Source organism: Manacus vitellinus, unplaced genomic scaffold, assembly GCF_001715985.3.
Source record: "Manacus vitellinus isolate BGI_N305 unplaced genomic scaffold, ASM171598v3 scaffold_30_pilon, whole genome shotgun sequence".
NCBI classification, from domain to species: domain Eukaryota; kingdom Metazoa; phylum Chordata; class Aves; order Passeriformes; family Pipridae; genus Manacus; species Manacus vitellinus.
The window spans coordinates 4,816,306-4,833,581 of record NW_021940291.1 but is presented as its reverse complement, the minus strand read 5'-3'; the positions used below and the strand labels follow the sequence as shown (position 1 = coordinate 4,833,581).

Here is a 17,276-nt window from a genome sequence, read left to right as displayed (position 1 = left end):
CTTTTCAACCTATGAACGTTTCTCCCTTTGCCCAGTTTTCATTTGAACCTATTTAAACTTCTTGCATATCTTTGATAAAGCAGGTTACTTACTACCTATTAGGGAAGAACTGTCTCTTTCTGGTTTGGACTGGTTGTTCCTGGTCCATTCTAATGGCTTCTGGTTATTGTAAAAAAGTAGCCTAATGTGTTTAACTTTCTGCTGACCAGTTCCTTGGGCAGAATTTCTAACTCTCAGGAGTTCTGTGTGGCAATGTGCATGGCAGCTAGCAATGACAATAACTAATTTGTTTAAAAATTATTTTAAGGTGATTTAGAGACCACCCTGATGCATCAAACTTCACGAATTTGTGTATTCTCAGGCTGAATACATTGCAGTAACGCGTAGTTTTTCTGTTTCCTGGAGGTTAATAACTACCTGCCATTAGGACTTTTTTGTCTCAGGTTGATGCTGCTCAAAGCTTGTGCAAAACACCTGGAGACAAATGAAAAGCAGAAAAATACACTCACTGAGATGTCACACCGCGCTATTACACGGGTTTCCTTTTGCAGGGGAAAGTTGTTGATTGGGTGTTGTGAGATCAGTTGAAATTACCTTAACTGTCTTTACACACTTACAGAGAAATGGGTGCACCTTGGACACACAGTTTGGGTTTTTACCAATATTTGTTTTGCAGGTTCTGCTCTTGTTTTCAGAGAGCAAACTTGGTATGTTTTTGTGAATAAATGGATTATTCCTAAACTTAATTCTTTCATTGTCACTGACTTCAAAAGGCGGCCACCACAGAACCCAAAATACACGTTTATAGTCAGAAAAGGTCACTGTTTCCTTGTTAAGTCATGTGTTAACAGTAAAAATAATAATTAAATATTTTTAGAAGTAACTCATTGTTTATAACTTGTGAACTTTTAACTGTCCTATTTCAAAATGCTGCTCTGGGATACTATACAAAATAAATTTAATTTCTATAACGATTTTTTTTAAATTAAACTCTTTAATATGTTAAACAGTTTAAACAGTTACTATAACCTCTTATTAAATTAAGGGTGTAAAATATTGTTTTTGAAATTTTTGACAACACTTGAGTTAACCATAATTATTTTAAATTGAGACAAAGCAACAGGCATTTATTATGTTTCTTAATTACAGTACAGCCTATAAAAATAATTTATGTCTCAGGTTTCTTAGTTACTGTCCTTTATGTTCTATTAGTTCGTGAAACTGTAACTGGGTTTTGATCCAAAACCTTTTCTCTGTAAATTTACAATAGACAAACTGAGAAGCATTTGTCTCTAGACTTGCAAGAAATACCCATGCTGGTTCTTTATAACTTTTCAATTAGTTATTTGCTGGATGCTTTCAATAAGGAAGTGGAATAGATTTGGAATATGTGTGATGTTAGTATGAAATGCTGGAAATGGAGTAATCTTTCACTAATAATTGGCTAACAGTGAGATTTTGTTGTTTTGTTTATACAAAGATTATGAAAATATCCATTTGGTCTTTGATCATGTAACTGTCTTCTTCCTGCTTTCCATATGACTTTTGCTTTTTTCCCAGATATATAGTGGAACGAATATAAAGCTGGTGTCTTCAGAAAGGCTAGGAGACTTCAGCAGATACACACTGGTTTTGGTTACCATGTGTTAGACAGCAATTAATAGGAAAGTTGGCTAATAGGGTGCATTTAGAAAGTTACAAATCAAATATATTTGTACATAAGTGCTGAAGATGCTTTTTGTGTCTGTAGCCAAGAATAAAGACTTCTAAGAGGGATAGTTCACATATGGCTGCCAAAAAAAGAGAAAGGTCTGTATGTGGGCTGGGCATGGTATCTGAAAGAATTAGCTTCAACTTGGTGTATTAATGCCTAGTGTAGTCCTTGGAGGCAATCTGAACATATGGGCTTTATTTCAAGATTTCCTTTTGAGTTATTCTTTTCTTGGATGCAATCACTTTAACATGGTCTTCGTAGAGCGGATTCATAGCATATTTTGTGAAATATTAGTTATTCTCTTTCTGCTCTTGGTAGTTTTGCCTCATTGCCTTATTTTAGCAACTGACTTGCCAAAGTGTTGATTCTCTTACACGTTGTACAGCAGTTGTCCCCAAACTACCTGGGGCGACCAGTGGTTGCCATCCTACTTTGGGTTACAGAAGCTGCAAAGGAAATTCCATTGGTAGTGCAAAAACTTCATTGCTTATTAATACTTGGAGTTCTAACCCTAGCACAAATGAGGTTTGAAATGGAATTTATCACAATAGGGGAAATAAAATTGTCAACTACTCCTTTTGGTATAAAGGTGAGATGGGGATACAGAATAGCATTTATTCTTTCATAGAAAACATCTACTATTGACTTATTATGACTCTGTGACCCCTTGAGGTTCCTTTCAAATGGAATTATCCTAGAAGACTATGTACCTGTTGGTGTGAAATTCTGTGTAGACATAGCTAACTAGTGCAGGTACTGCTGAGGGCATGTTTGCAGTAGCACATAATTCTTCTCAGGCTGTGAATCCTGGGAAAGGAGCTGAGCAAATATTTAAGTATTGAGTCAATGTTGAACTCCAGCCACTGTGGCTACTGAGCTAGTACAGCCTAAGCTTTTTAGCTTGTAGTTCTCTGGTTTTCTTACATCTTGTTAGTTTGTATGAATGAACTAGGAACATCTCAGTACCTTTGATTACTCATAACTCTTCTGTCATTGTAGAAATAGGCCATACAACTTTATATGTCCCATCTTTCTGTTCACTGGATTAAACTTGCAAAAAACTAGAGATTCTTATTACTTTAACCAGTACCTCAAACAGTCTGTTAGCTTACTGTGTTAGTGTAAACTTATCAACATGTATTAAATTTATGTTTCAGAAGGTGGTAGGAGCAGACTAAATGTTTAGTGTTTTCAAACAGGCATTTTAGATGCCTTTAATATATTCTCTCTCTGTAGCACAGCAGTCATAGCAACTGTGTGTTCAAATCATGTTGTGCCTTCAAATATCGCTGAAACCTGAAAACTTCTCCTAACACAACAGAAACTCCTAGTTGCTCTGATGTTTAACTTAGCATTTTGATTACATCTTGTGAATTCTGAAGGAAAATGTTCATATGCTTTACCTCTGTGTTACAATGCCCTCTGACTGCTGCATTGGTTGCCTTTAATGTCAATGACTAAACTCTTAAAAAATTAAATCTCTTGTTGATATTTTTAATTTAGTTCTCTTACCCCCACCTGGTATGAAACTTTTGTTGATTTTGGATGTTGATTTGAGGCTGCTGAAGTAATTCATAACAGAATGAGCTTTGAAGCATATTTTTTTTAACTGTATAAGTCTGTGTCTTCCTTTAAAGGAGTATAGGAGAACTCTCAGAAACTTGCACATCTTAAACTGGGGAAAGAAGTGATACCATATGACTCTTGTCCTTCACTACACACAAAGTATGTAATAGAGAATGAATAAGCTGCATACATGAGTCACATTAGAATTTTTAAATGGTTTTACTCTGTAAGTGCAAAATCTATTTTAAAATTCTCAGTTTGTGAATCATATAAAATTTTGTTCTCTTTCATAAAGGATTACAGGTAGATTTTCAGTTTACCCAAGTACTTGAACTAAAGAAATATTTCTGAAGTTGCTCCATAGACCTGTTCTGAAGAAAGGTTTGATGCATTTACCTAATTAATTAGTGCAACTTAAGGGCTTTTGTGAGTGAAAAATGATGCAGCAGAGGAACTGCAGAGTAGAAAAGGTGCTCAATCACAGAGCAAGCTGAGATTTCAGTACTTGAACAGGTTGGCATCTGATAGGGCTGTGGTGGGTTGACCTTGGCTAGATCCTAGTTGCTCATCAAGTTGCTCCTCAGCTGGACAGGAGCTTGTGGTTTGAGATAAGGACAGGGAGAGATCACTCATCAATTACTACCATGGGCAAAATAGGCTTGACTTGGGGAAATTAATTTATTATAGTCAAATCAGGGTAGTATAATGAGAGGTAAACCCAAATCTTAAAAACACCTTCTCCTTCCCCTCCCTTCTTCCTGGGCTTAACTTTATTCCCAGTTCTCTGCCTCATTCCCCAAACAGTGTAGGTGAACAGGGAATGGAGGTTGTGATCAATTCATCACACTGTTTCTGCCACTGCCTCCGAAGGGAGGACTCCTTCCCCTGCACCAGCATGGGGTCCCTCCCATGGGAGACAGTCCTCCATGAACTCCAACGTGAGTCCTTACTACAGGCTGCAGTTGTTCATGAACTGCTCTAGGTGGGTCCCTTCCACAGGGTGCAGTCCTTCAGGAACAGGCTGCTCCAACATGAGTCCCCCACAGGGTCACAAGTCCCAACAGCAAACCTGCTCCAGCATGGGCTCCTCTCTCCATGGGTCCACAGGTCCTGCCAGAAGCCTGCTCCAGCATGGGCTTACCATGGGGTCACAGCCTCCTTTGGGTATCCACCTGTTTTGACATGGAATTCTCCATGGGCTGAAGGTGGATATCTGCATCCATGGACTTCCATGGGCTGCAGAGGCACAGCTGCCTCACCCTGGTCTGCACCACGGGCTGCAGGGGAACCTCAGCTCCAGTGCCCGTAGCACCTCCTCCCCCTCCTTCTACACTGATCTCAGTGTCTGCAGGGCTGCTCCTCTCGCATATTCTCACTCCTCTCTTCTCCAGCTGCAATTGCTGCCATACCATAAGTTTTATTCTCTCTTAAATATGTTATCCCAGAGGCGCTACCACCATCCCTGACTGGCTCAGCCTTGACCAGCGGCAGGTCAGTCTTGGAGCCATCTGGCATTGGCTCCACCAAACACAGGGAAAGCTTCCAGCAGCCTCTCACCCCAGTAGCCACCCCCTGTCCCCCCACTACCAAAACCTTGCCCCACAAGCAAAGGTCCTGCTAGATGTCATTCTCCTCCATTGATTGAGGCGATACCATCTCTTTTGAGACCAGAATTTTTCTGATGCTTCGTAGTAACTTCATTATTATATGGGTTGAACCAGCCGTTAGATGGACTGGACCACTAAGGATTCAATACTAAACATTCTGTAATGGAAAGCTGTACTTCTAAAGTCTGTGGTAATTCCCCATTTCATCAGCAGTGCACTGGATTTGTTTTACAAGACTTAAAAAATTAAATAGTCCCTTACACCAGGCTTTATCAAGAAACTTAGAAATTAATAGAGGTGTCATGGGTAGACATAAAACAGCAGAATGGTTTGCGAAAGCTGTCTTAAAAATTGGTCCGAACAAAACAAAGAACACTCCTGCCATTTTTTACAAGTTGACTTCCATGTTTAATTAGAATAGTGAAAAATCTCACTAATCTAAAGAATCCAGATAATTGTAAATTGTTGGAGATTGAGTGAGCTGGAGGTAATATCAATATTAATTTTAACTGAAGATTTTTTCTCCGTTCAAAGGTCTTGCATTTTTTGTCACCTTACTAATTTTAAAACTACGTGAATTAAATATATCTTTATGTAGATTGTTCAGATTTTGCATGAGGGTGGGGTGCTCAGATTAAATCTCAGATACCATCAATGATTGTTTATTGGAGCAGCCAATCAGAAAAGGAAAAATAACTGTTAATTTCTTCCTGAGGAATATTTAGGATCTCCTTCAAAATAGCAATCAGAGAGCATTTCTATAGTAATGATTGCAGTGTCAATGTTCATTGAGAATTCATATTGGAGCAATGGAAAGCAAAAGATGTGTTAAACTTGTGCTCAGAAAAACTGTTAAAAGGGAAAAGAAAAATGAAGTAAAATCCCTGCAGAAAGCATAGAGAATGTTACAGGACATTGCACTGGAAACTTGAGACAAATGCATGCTATTTTTCAGAATAAGATCTAAAGATAAAAATATGTATGCCATGATTAAACAAGATGCTAAAAAATACTCATAGGTAAAAGTAAGCATTCTTAAAAAAATTGTATCTAAACCAGACAGATAAAATATAATGGTCCAAGGCAGATCAAAAATAACCTGAAGAGCAACTTGTAGAACATGTATTAAAAAATTAATAATATTTTTACAAATGCATTAGAAACTTGAAGCCTCACAGAATGCCTATAGGACTACTAAGCTCTCAGAAATAGAAAGAGCATCCATACGAAAGTAGATCACAGTAGGAAAAGATTCTTTTTGATAGCATTTGTTGTCGTAGAACCTGGAGAAAATGCTTGTCCTGGAAATTTACAGGTAATGTTTCAGAGACTTTAAGTCAAATTTAAGTGTTGTAAAATACATTTGTTACTAGAAAACCAGCAGATTCTCAGGACCAGATAATGCATGCCCAAGGTTCTCAAGAAACTTGAGGAAAAAACAACCCAATTGCTTTTTACTTAAATTTAATTAGTTCCCCATTGACTGCAAGTTGGCCCATGTCATGCCATTTAATGAAAGTTTCCAAGAAAGCTCTAAAGAACTTTTGGCCAATAATCACAATTTTCATGGCAGGCAAATTGGTAGAAATCATAACAAACATTGAATGACTCACTTCAGAGAAAGACGTTTTGGGGAAGAGTCAACTTTGCTTTTGTGAGTGAATCTTGCATCAAACAAGCTTGTGAGAATTTTTTGAAGGAACTAACAAACTTGTAGATAATAAAGATTCATCTGTTACAGTCTGCTTGGATTTCTTAAAGTTTGCGCACCTTTCACTTTGTCACCTGAATTGCCAGTTGTTAGGAATTTGAGCAATTGGAAGAATCTGGTTTGGTTGGAATGCCAAAGATAGGAGAAGCTGGTGTAGGTGACAGCAGGTCTTGATAGAGGAGTTGCTTTTATTTGATGTATTTTGTTAGTATGAATGTGTGGAGTCACTCTCGAGGAACTCAAAATACGAGTACATAAAGCTCGTTTTTACATAATGCTACAGATCATGAAGATGTAAAACCTGGACTGAATATGGATGTATTTGAGTAGGTATTTCTATGGTTTATTTTTCAGCTCTGCACATAGGAGGTGAACATTTATTAGGTTAGAAACATGGTTCTGAAGTGAAGTCAAGCTTCTTTTTAGCCTGTCTAGCCAAAACTGATTAGTAAATTGATTTCTAAATTATAATCTAACTTATATCCTCCTCTATTTTCCAAACTGAAAGCTACTAAGTTGACATAGAGATTAAGCCTACCTTATTATTTCTTTCTATTTCTCTCATTGAATGTTGTCTCAAAGTCCTTTGTTGTCGGCCAAGTCTGAAAGTTAAAGAGAAATGACCTTAATGGCAAGGATCTTTGTGATGTTGTCTTCCTAAAATTCTGCTCTTGGACTAGCTATATTTTTATAGTACAGTGTCTGAAGATTTCATCACAATATGTACAATCTGATCTGAAGTGGACTTGGCCTATAGTTTCATCTCTGAGTTTGGGCTGTGCCCCAGAACTGAACAGGAGAATGGTTTCCTCTGTGCTTTGTTTCTCCCTTGCCTTGTCTTGCCTGATTGCAGTAGGGATAAGAACTGGATATGGGTGTGGAGAAGGAAATAAGTCCAATGTTTTGGTAAGCAGAAGGGAAGAAGTTGGGACTGAAGGAAAGGAGGTTCAAACGGTGGTTTGAGCTTGAATGAGAATGGGATAATTTTATGTCTGGAGTAATGAGATTGACATGCTAGACAAGGAGGTTATGGTGAGAAGCTTGGGAAGTAAACATAGCTGGAGACACCTGAAGAGTGAAACTGGAATAAGGAGTTATGGGTTGGGTCTGCATTGATGCTGAATAGACAGGGCTGTAAATCTTGTATTTGAGAGAACAAGCAGAAATTTGTGCCTGCTGAGGAATGTGGCAGTCCGGAGCCTGAGTGACACCATCTCCCTCTGCTGCAAACAAGCACTTGAAAAAAGCTCTTGAGTGCTTTCTAATTGTCACCTGAATAAGAGATACTAATCTGACTTCTGCTGTTGCTTGCTCCAGTGGGACAGGTCTTCTGGTGGCTTGTCACTCGATCAATGTGATGACATAATGATGTAATTTGAGAGTTTTGGTTTGCCTTGAGAACAATTAGGTAGTAGAAATAAAAAGCTAAAGTGGCCTGTGTTTCTGGAGGATTAAAAAAAAAAATAAAAGTGTCTGTGATTTTGCCAGTTCTAATTATACAATTCCATACACCTTTGCCCTCCAAATCCTGAAATCTGTGGTTCAACACAGTGAGCAATGAGATGTTTTGTTTTCTCGCTGTAGTTCCCAGTTCTCTGTGACCCTAAGTAAGTGTAAAGAATGAGTTGGAGGTCAGAAAAAAAAGGTTGATTTAGGCTGCAGACAGTTGAACATTACATCGGAGAACTGAGTTTTATTCTGCCTTTGTCATTGAAAATTCTTTGTGTGTGTGAGATCCTTGATGAGCCGCTAAAATCTGATTTTTCCCAAGTGGTTCTTTAGTTGCATGTGGGTACTTTGTTTTTGTTATTTGTTTTGGTTTGTGTTTTGTGACTATGGATCTGATTTGCAGCAATGGTAACCACTCCTTGATGTAACCAAGGGCTATCAACTGTACTTTGAGTAACTTAAAGTCTATGTTGTGGTGAAAGAAACTGAACATTCAGCCAGACATTCAAATTTAGCAAGATTATTTTTAATTATTTTTTTTTTTAAATCTGAGTTACTGATCAGTAAAGTACTCCAATATTTTACAAGCATTTAATTACTAATTTTATAAGAATATTCAGGTGCTATCATGGGAAGCACTGTACCAAAGACAGAGGATGTGAAAAATAGAGCGTTTTGAACTGCATTCAGCAATTACGGGGCTGTGCACAGGACAATAAAGCAGATGAGTACTGGGCTCTGTCTGTGGACCTAATCCATTGTTTTTCAACTGTGTCAACTCTCACTTGCTACACTCCTTGTTGACAGGCAAAATTTCTCCTTCATTTGCTCATCCCTTGAAACTAAGTCTACTTAGCATATTGACACTGACTGCCTTTGCTTCTTTTTCTTTTTAGAGGTACAATAGCATGATGTTTTCTAAACATCATTATTGCATCAAACTTGAGGCTACCTTATGAGGCCGAGAATTTCAGAGACACGTTTTCTACACGGAATTTTGAGAAATGCTTTCCATTTGCTTGAATGAGTGATGACGAACTACTTACACGCATCACCAAAAAGGAATGTGACAGCTAATTAATTGTTCTACTGCAATAGAGCAAGTTCTTTCAGTCATGAATTGAAATCTTTGTTTCTAGTACATCAGCACGTGGCAGTGGTACTGTGATTCTAAAACATTAACCACAATATTTTTAATGTCTAGGACATTGTGAGTGTTGATTATATACTATACAACTTTATTACAAATATATATATGAATTTTATACCATGTATGTTATGCTGTACTGCATAGTGTATTTTTATATATTTCAGTTTAAATATTGCAGTTTTATGTGCAGTAAAGCATGTGATGCATTTAAGAAACCTGCATTTATGCTTTACAGTTTTACCTGAAATGTTACCATACTTATAGCCCTCAATTCTCTTCCATTGCACAGGATTATGATAAAACCTTTCCTGTTCCAGCAATCCTTTATCTCTTTTCCAGGTGTAAGCTGGATGTGTTCAGAGAAAATAATCGGTGTTAATAATTGAAGATATGAAATAAATTCTGTAGTTGATGAGACAAAACTATGCCTTGTTTTGTTTCAAGGTTGCAAGTAAGACAAGAAAGTATCATTTTTTGATTGTAAAAGCTCAATTATAAAAAAATCTTTTTCTGCTAAAACGTTGTTATACCGATAAACAGTCTGTTTCAATTGTCTTTCTGTCTTTGTCTGTCTTTAAAATATTTATCATAATGCTTTCATCTGTCTTGGAGAAGATTTTTTTTTTAATATCATTATAGAAAACTCATTAGAAAATTAATTTGTATTCTCTTTCCAGTTTGGAAGGTGTACAGTAAAGAACATACGAGGTCACACTAAATGTGTGGAATAGAAAGAAACACTAAATTGTTTCCTTACTCTAAAATGGTCCAAGTTAACCTTTTATCCCGTGATCATTAAGCTGTGTGGGTGGGTATGTTGCTATGGCTTGGCTAGTTTATGGTACATCAGCTGTTCTGCAGTAATTGCCGATGGATTTGCTTTTATTTCCAGTGTAGTAATACGTTCCCTGTGTGTTTTCTCTGAGGGGTGATAACGTGAAGTATTTTGATTTTTAAAGAGTGAGAGGCTTCAGATGGAGCAGCTGAAAAACAGCAGCTCTCACCACACTAATTGCTTAATGGATATGTCTGAGAGGCTCTAATGCTGAGAAAAATGTCCCAGAGAGGTGGGGCAGAGTCACCTCCATAGGAAACTGCAGCAATCCTCATATTTGAGTCATTCACTGTCAACCTGTTTCTACCACTTGAGAAACCAGGTAATTCACATTTCCTGGAATCAAGATGGATATATATTGAGAGTTTTTGATTTATCATGTTGCTTCAAAAGTTTATTATAATTTTAGTGTTTTTATTACTTTTTCCATAACTTCTGAGAGTTTATTTTGCACATTCTTTACAATACCCCAAAGAAATTTGGGCTACCGCTTGCACAGCACATATAAGAGTGTTAAATGGGTTAATTTAATTTATTGCAACATTAATGTTAAGAATCTCAGCATTTCGCTTTGGTTTGAGCACAGGTTCAGTTAACAATTTCTATTTGATCCAATAGTTTCACAGCTGACTGGCAGTTTTAAACTGATGGCAAAACTCTCTTGAGATGTTCTAAATTAATTAATTTATAATTAACTATTTTACACGTATTCTGAAGGTTTAGGTTAAAATTGCTGAAGTCTAGAGAATGTCTAGTTGAAAAACTGTCTCTACGTCTGTGGGAGGCAATTTCTGTCATCTACTCCATTGGCCTTTAAGTTTTTAAGCTGTGAGTGAAGAACTGTCTCTCAGCCTTTCCCCGCCTCCATCGGTGTAAAGGTGCTCTTCAGAATGACAGATTGTCTCTGATCACTATGTAATATTCTGATTTCTCAACAGCTTAACTTCTTTTCCTTTCTACAAGCCCGTAGCAATTTGGTTCAACATTTGCAAGCTAATAGTATAAAAAAAGTCAAATTTGCATCTTTTACCACAAGTAATGGTTTTGTATACAGTAATGAGGCAGTAATGAACCAGTTCTGAGAGGGCAACTCATGAATATAAATAGTCCCATTTTACAAGTAATTTGCCAAGGTCAGTGGGAGAGAGGAGGGAGGTCAGAAGTAGCTCCTTAGTCACAATCACATCTGGAGCTGAAAGAAACTGTTTCTTTGTCTGTAGAAATTTGGCAGTATTTTAGGGTTGCCAGAGTTTAGATGTGAAAATCTGGGACAATGACAGAGAACTAAACTGTACATACATAGATTGGCTGTGCATGGAAAGTACAATTTATCTGCACAACAACTACTTTTCTGAATGCTCCATAGCCTTGATTTCTGCGTGTTTGGAAAAACAACTGTTACTACAGAAATACAGGAAAAGCCATACTGTAAATGCTTTTCATAAGGCTTTGAATTTGACCACTAGAACACAACATCTTAATTGCACTGGACATCTGGCAATCCTATGAGGTTCAGTCTGCATTTTCCCTTCATCACAGAAGAAATATTAACACAGCAGCAGAAGTATTCTGTGCATACAGTGATTATTGTTCAAGATAGCACTACTGGCACTTGGTTTTGACCTCTAAACTTGTTTCTGCTTGGCAGTGGCTTTCGGTATTGTCCAAGTACAGACTGCTGTCTTCTCAAAGGAAAAATATTTTGGTTTTCTCTTATCTGTCAATCTGTCCACTTAAGTGGTCTCTGTTGTCATAATATTATAAAATGTGACTAACAAGTTTTCTGGGGAAAAAAAAAAGCGTGTCTACAAGTTCTAAAAAGGGTGGTGCTTATGTGATTCTTTTTGCAGTTTCTCAGTTTAATAATGGATTTAAGGAAACTACTTTGGGAATATAAAATCTTCAGGGAAAGAGGGCACTGGTTGTCTTAAAAAAAAAATTAAATTAACAACTCGAGAGGACCAAAAGTTTATATTATTGCCCCATAGACAAGGGAGCTGGTGCTTTGTAGAAAGTATCTTCCAGCCAAAATAGTGTCCTTTTTAAAAATTTTTTTCCATAACGTATCAAACTGATGGAATACATAAAATTTTTCTGTAGTTACTGACTGATCTTGTAGTTTCACTGAACAAATATTTTGTATTTGACAGTCATTGTACATAATCAGCCTGGAATGATTCCATAAAGAGGAATCACTGAGTATATGCTTGAGGAGAGAGATCATCAACCCCGAGGTATCAGCTGATGAATAATCCAAGCATTGTGTTCTCAGGCCCCCTGAAACATTCCCACAGGTTTGAAGTTCTGTTTGGATGCGGGACTTACTGCTTTCCAAATTCAAGGTCTTTTATGTTACAATTCAGTATAAAAGTGTAGTGCCATGTAGATTTGGGAAACCTAAAGTACTTTTAAATTACCTAATGGCCATGATGATATATGTCTGAAATGACAGAGTTGTGGTAAAAGGTTTTAAATGCGTTTAGTTCTTTCTGCTGCAGCAGATGAGGAGTGGTTCACAATCTGCTGTTACCTGAGCTGATTGATGGCAGGAGCAGCCTTAGCTTCCTGTGGGCATCATCTGCCCAATGCCTTAGCACCTTTCTGATGAGTTCAGAGAGAGCATTAAGCCTCCTGAGTTACTTAATTTCGGGATCTCAGATAGTTTGTCAGAATGGTAGCTTGAAAATAGGCTACTTCCTTAGACCTTTCGAAGTTTCAAATAACCCTCTTCGATTTTAGTGTTCAGTAGTTGAATTCAGTAGTGCTCAGTATAAAATTGTGACCAGCATGGATATTGCAGTGTGGTATTATCCTTAGTAATATCTGACAATTTTGAATGCAAGAAAGTTTTTCAGGAACATCATCAGGAAGGGCATTGTTAGTCTGCTTCTGGAAAGGTTCATTCAAGGATAAGAAAGCTGTAGTGTGACACATGCAGATCTAATAACTATAAGCCATCAAGTAAATTTTTAAAAATCTATTTTGGATCAATGCAATAAAAGTGGAAGAGGAATGGTGGAAGGTGGCATTGGAATTTTTAATTAAAATTAAGAAATCGATTGAAAAACCAGCCTGTAGGCTTTTTCTGTATATTTTCATACCACTGGAAATAACTATTGGTTGTATTTGTTTTGTGTTTTAATAGTGAGTAATTATATAATTATATACTCTCTTTTTTGTTTCAAGATGCAATACCTAGTATAGAAAAGCAAATAAGACAGAGAGCTCCTATTGAAATATATATATTTATATATGTATCAGTGGTGTGACCTCTGAAGTGATATGGTACTATCTCCCCAAAGGATCATATTTAAGAAATCAACTTCTGTCCAAAGTCTAAAGTTATTCAATATGTCCAGGTGAGGACATACAATCAAATTATTATAAGTTTTTCACAAAATGATATGATGAAGGGAAAAATATTAGAAAATGCTCAAAATTTCAAAAATCTGTTTGATCTCATTTGGAACTATAGACTTGCTGTGTGCCAATCCTACTGGTGCAGTTCATAGAATGACGCAGTGGTTGAGGTCTGTAGATTTTAAAAAACTTTATGGGCCGTTACATTGTAACTGGTAAAATTTATTCAACTGGTTTCTGTTGAAATATGATAGTGAGGCTTAAAATGTGCCATTGTGGAATAAAGTTCAGTCCTGATGTAATACTTTTGACCTTCCTCAGTTTGTAGCACTTTGCTTTTCCTGCAAATGTCTTTGTTTCAATTTCTTTAAACACACAAGTACTCATGGGGGAGGAGGTGGGTAAAAATAATAAAAATAAATATGTGTATAAGGAAAAAGAGCTTGACGTTATTATAGATAAAAAATTTTAGAAAATAATTCTTTAGTCATTTTATACACTTAAATTTTATTGCTACATGTGAATTGTAACTTTCATCTCACTTTCCAAGTTAAACTTGATCCTTGCTCAAATGGACTTCATTACAAAAACTGAAATCTTGCATTTTTTACAAGTTGTACCAACCACATTTATATTGCATAAATATGAATTTTCTTCAGTTATTATACAAAATGATGATTTATGGGCTTAAACTGCATGTGAAATCAAAAGTATTGTGAAGCAAAATGTAAAATTTCATAAGTGTGCCCTGGTATGGCTGGCTAGAGATGTTCATAATGCCCTTCAAGCACTCCCAGGATGTCAGTGTCTGACAGATGGCTGCTTGTTTGTTAGAGGCTCTAAAGTGGTCACTCCTCACCTGACACTTCATGCCATGATCCAAGTAAATGACAGGCCTCAACACAGGCACTTCTGTCCTGTCAGGTTTCCTTGCCATTCCTGGCAAGTGTATACACTGTTTGTATGAGTAACAGGAGGTTTTTTAAAGCCAGATGTTAGGTGGGTAAATCTTGCACCATAAAAGTTTGTAGAGTTACTACCTACTTAAATATTTTGTAAAGTTTTTGATTGTTTTTGTTTCATTACTTAAATGCGACAAATGCATTTGCAAGTACTGACAGTGCACTTTGTATTATGGCTTACCAAGCTAAATTTAGGGTGGTACAAGTAACCAAACTGTACTATGGCTGAGGTCAGAGATAGCTGCTGACCTCATCTGAGACTGAGAGGTAATTGCATGGCCTCAGTGTTTCTGTGTGATATGGGAATAGAAAGATGGTGCAGTGGCGGGAGATAGATTACAGCTCCTTTACATCCCTTAAATGTTCTGGGGAGGTTCCCTGACACTTTATCACGTCATTCACAATTTTGTCATTCTAGATTCATGCAACAGGTAGATTTAAACTGTTATATTTAATTTTTTAGAAGTTAGTAGAGCAGAAAGAACAATTCCTGTAGAGGAAGAAGTATGTTTATTCAGTAAATAGTATTGGGGATATAATATATATTTTAGCTGAGTTTCCAAAGGAAGTGAAGCTTATATGATTCTGCCTTGCAGGCAGAAAGGTGCAGGAGAGTGTTTGTGCTCTCTGTATTTGCCTGTACATCTGTCCCCTCTTGCTTGCTAGCTTTTGAACTTGTTGCATCATTTTAAAAAACTGATAAAGGTGTAGTTATTTTACTGATGATCCAGTTGCTATGAGTTTTGGAATTGTAGGTATTAATGATTTCATTGCAAACTTCTATGTGTGCTCTACCAGAGAGCACTTACTGTGGGAGAAAGATCTCAGAGGCATTATAAGTGCATGGCAACCTTAGTTTCAATTTAAAATTTTGGTTGTTGTTGACTCTTCCCTTTTACTCTTTTACCATACAATATTTCATTATATGAATTTTGAGACATTGCTATTGAATTTTTGTTTCTTAACTTTCTCATCTTAAATGAACCCTTTCCAAAAGATTTGCTAAAATTATGAGGAACAGAGTTCCTTCTAGTAAATCTTTAACTACGTTGCAGGTACCAGGTAACCAAGCAGGAGTTTCCCTGTTGCCTTGCTATCCTGAGGTTTCTAAAGATGTGAAGTTCTTTATGGTTCTGTCTTCCTCCTGCTGCTCCCTGTCTATTCTAAACATGTCATCATGTTTAGAATCAAGTAGCTTGTTTGAGTAAGTATATGACCGTTATGTGGCTCTTTAAAGATGTTTACACTTTTGGAATTAAAATTTGCCAAACTAATTTTGATCTTATGATTTCTAATGTACTACTTTATTGAACATAATGATGGATATTTTTCAAATTTTTCACAGGTGCAAACAAATTGCGATGTTTTATGAATAATTTTGTCAATTTTGAGGAGGGATAGAGAAAGTAAAAAGTAGGGAGTTGACTGATTTAGGCATCTTAGCTTTTCTACATTTGAAACTAAAATATGCCTTTTAAACACTTATTTGTGGAAGTAATGTTGGGATAGAGCTTGTAATAGAGGTATAGTTGTGTTCTTCATTTTAGACTATCTCCTACTGTAATAATGGTTGCCAAGTAGTGATACTGCAATAATATTTTGAAAAACAAACTATTCTTGCCTATGTTAAGAAACAAAACAGAGAACTGCTACCAAATAGGGCATATTTAGGTGTTTAGTAATTTTTCTGTTTTGATTTTTACATTATGCATGTGGATCGGTGTGTATTCTTTTTAATAAACCTGGAGATAGTCTCCTAATGCACAGGTCCTCCAGTTAATCTGAAAAAAAACTCAAGTGTGGACTAATCTTTTTAGCGCTAACATAGTCTGACTGTTTCCTGATGAGAAGAAGGCCCCCAGAGACTGAAACATGTGTAGACCTTAATTTTCATATATTTTGACAATTAGTCAAACTTGCTGTGAACAAAAGAGAATGGAAAAATTAATTTGATAGGATAAAACTGTCAAAACTTACTCAAATGTGCTCATCTTGAATCTTGCGTTCTACCTGCCAAAAAATGTATCCCTGGCTGCAGTTCAGTTCATGGTTGATGGGGATTAATTTATTGCATTTAAAATTATTAATTAAGAACAAAATATATGAAACTCAGGTAGTAATGTTTGAAAGAAGACAATAGAAATAATGTTTGTTCTAATTCCTTCACATAGGTAGGATAGGCAAAATAATATGACTTGTGTAAATAATTATTGACTCTCTTCTCTTGAATAAGTCCCCTGTACTTGTTGAATGAAAGGTAGCATTATGTGAGTCTCGGGGCCTAAGCAATTATTTAAGATATTTTCCTGCAATTTAAGTATTGGCATCTGGGTTCGTGTTTTTGAAGACACTTGCTAAGAAGGAAAGACTGGATGGTGCTGCAGCATCCATATGTTGTAGTTGAATGCTGAGAGTTCCTTCAGGCGATCTCATGCTCTCTCTCAGCCCTGTTCTGAGCCCCAAGATTCAAAAATGCTTGCATAATTGGGTACTGTTTTGTGACTTATTAATTGCTCTCTTGGGTATATAGTTGCATGTGAGTCAGATTGGCCACTTTCCCAGCTTGCATCACTGGCAGCTGTTTTCCTTGAGGCAGATGGCTTGTAAGAGAAGCACCCATAAATTAGGGCACAGCTACTTTTTTCAAACCATTCTATGAGAGTGAATCTGATGAGATGATGTTTCAGAGTGGTTCTTGTACACCCTGATAAATTTCTTTCTAAGTGTCTAAATAGCACATTTTACAGTCATTTCTATTTTTTAAAAAGAGTTTTAGGACGGTGCAGACACTACAGTGTAATCAGCATGAAAATGTTAAATTATATTAAGGACCATTGGTGATGCTTCCTATATGAAAGAAGGTTGTGAAAAAAAATCATATCAGAAAGAGGAAAGAACCTTAATATCCTTTATATAATGAGA

At 36.6% G+C, this 17,276-nt stretch overlaps 1 protein-coding gene across 1 annotated transcript in view; it reads left to right on the top strand.

The window, feature by feature from the left end:
- The window catches only part of PDE3B (phosphodiesterase 3B), an 87,180-nt gene that overhangs the window by 30,715 nt on the left and 39,189 nt on the right, over window positions 1-17,276 (top strand). The gene's annotated exons all lie outside the window — the stretch shown is intronic.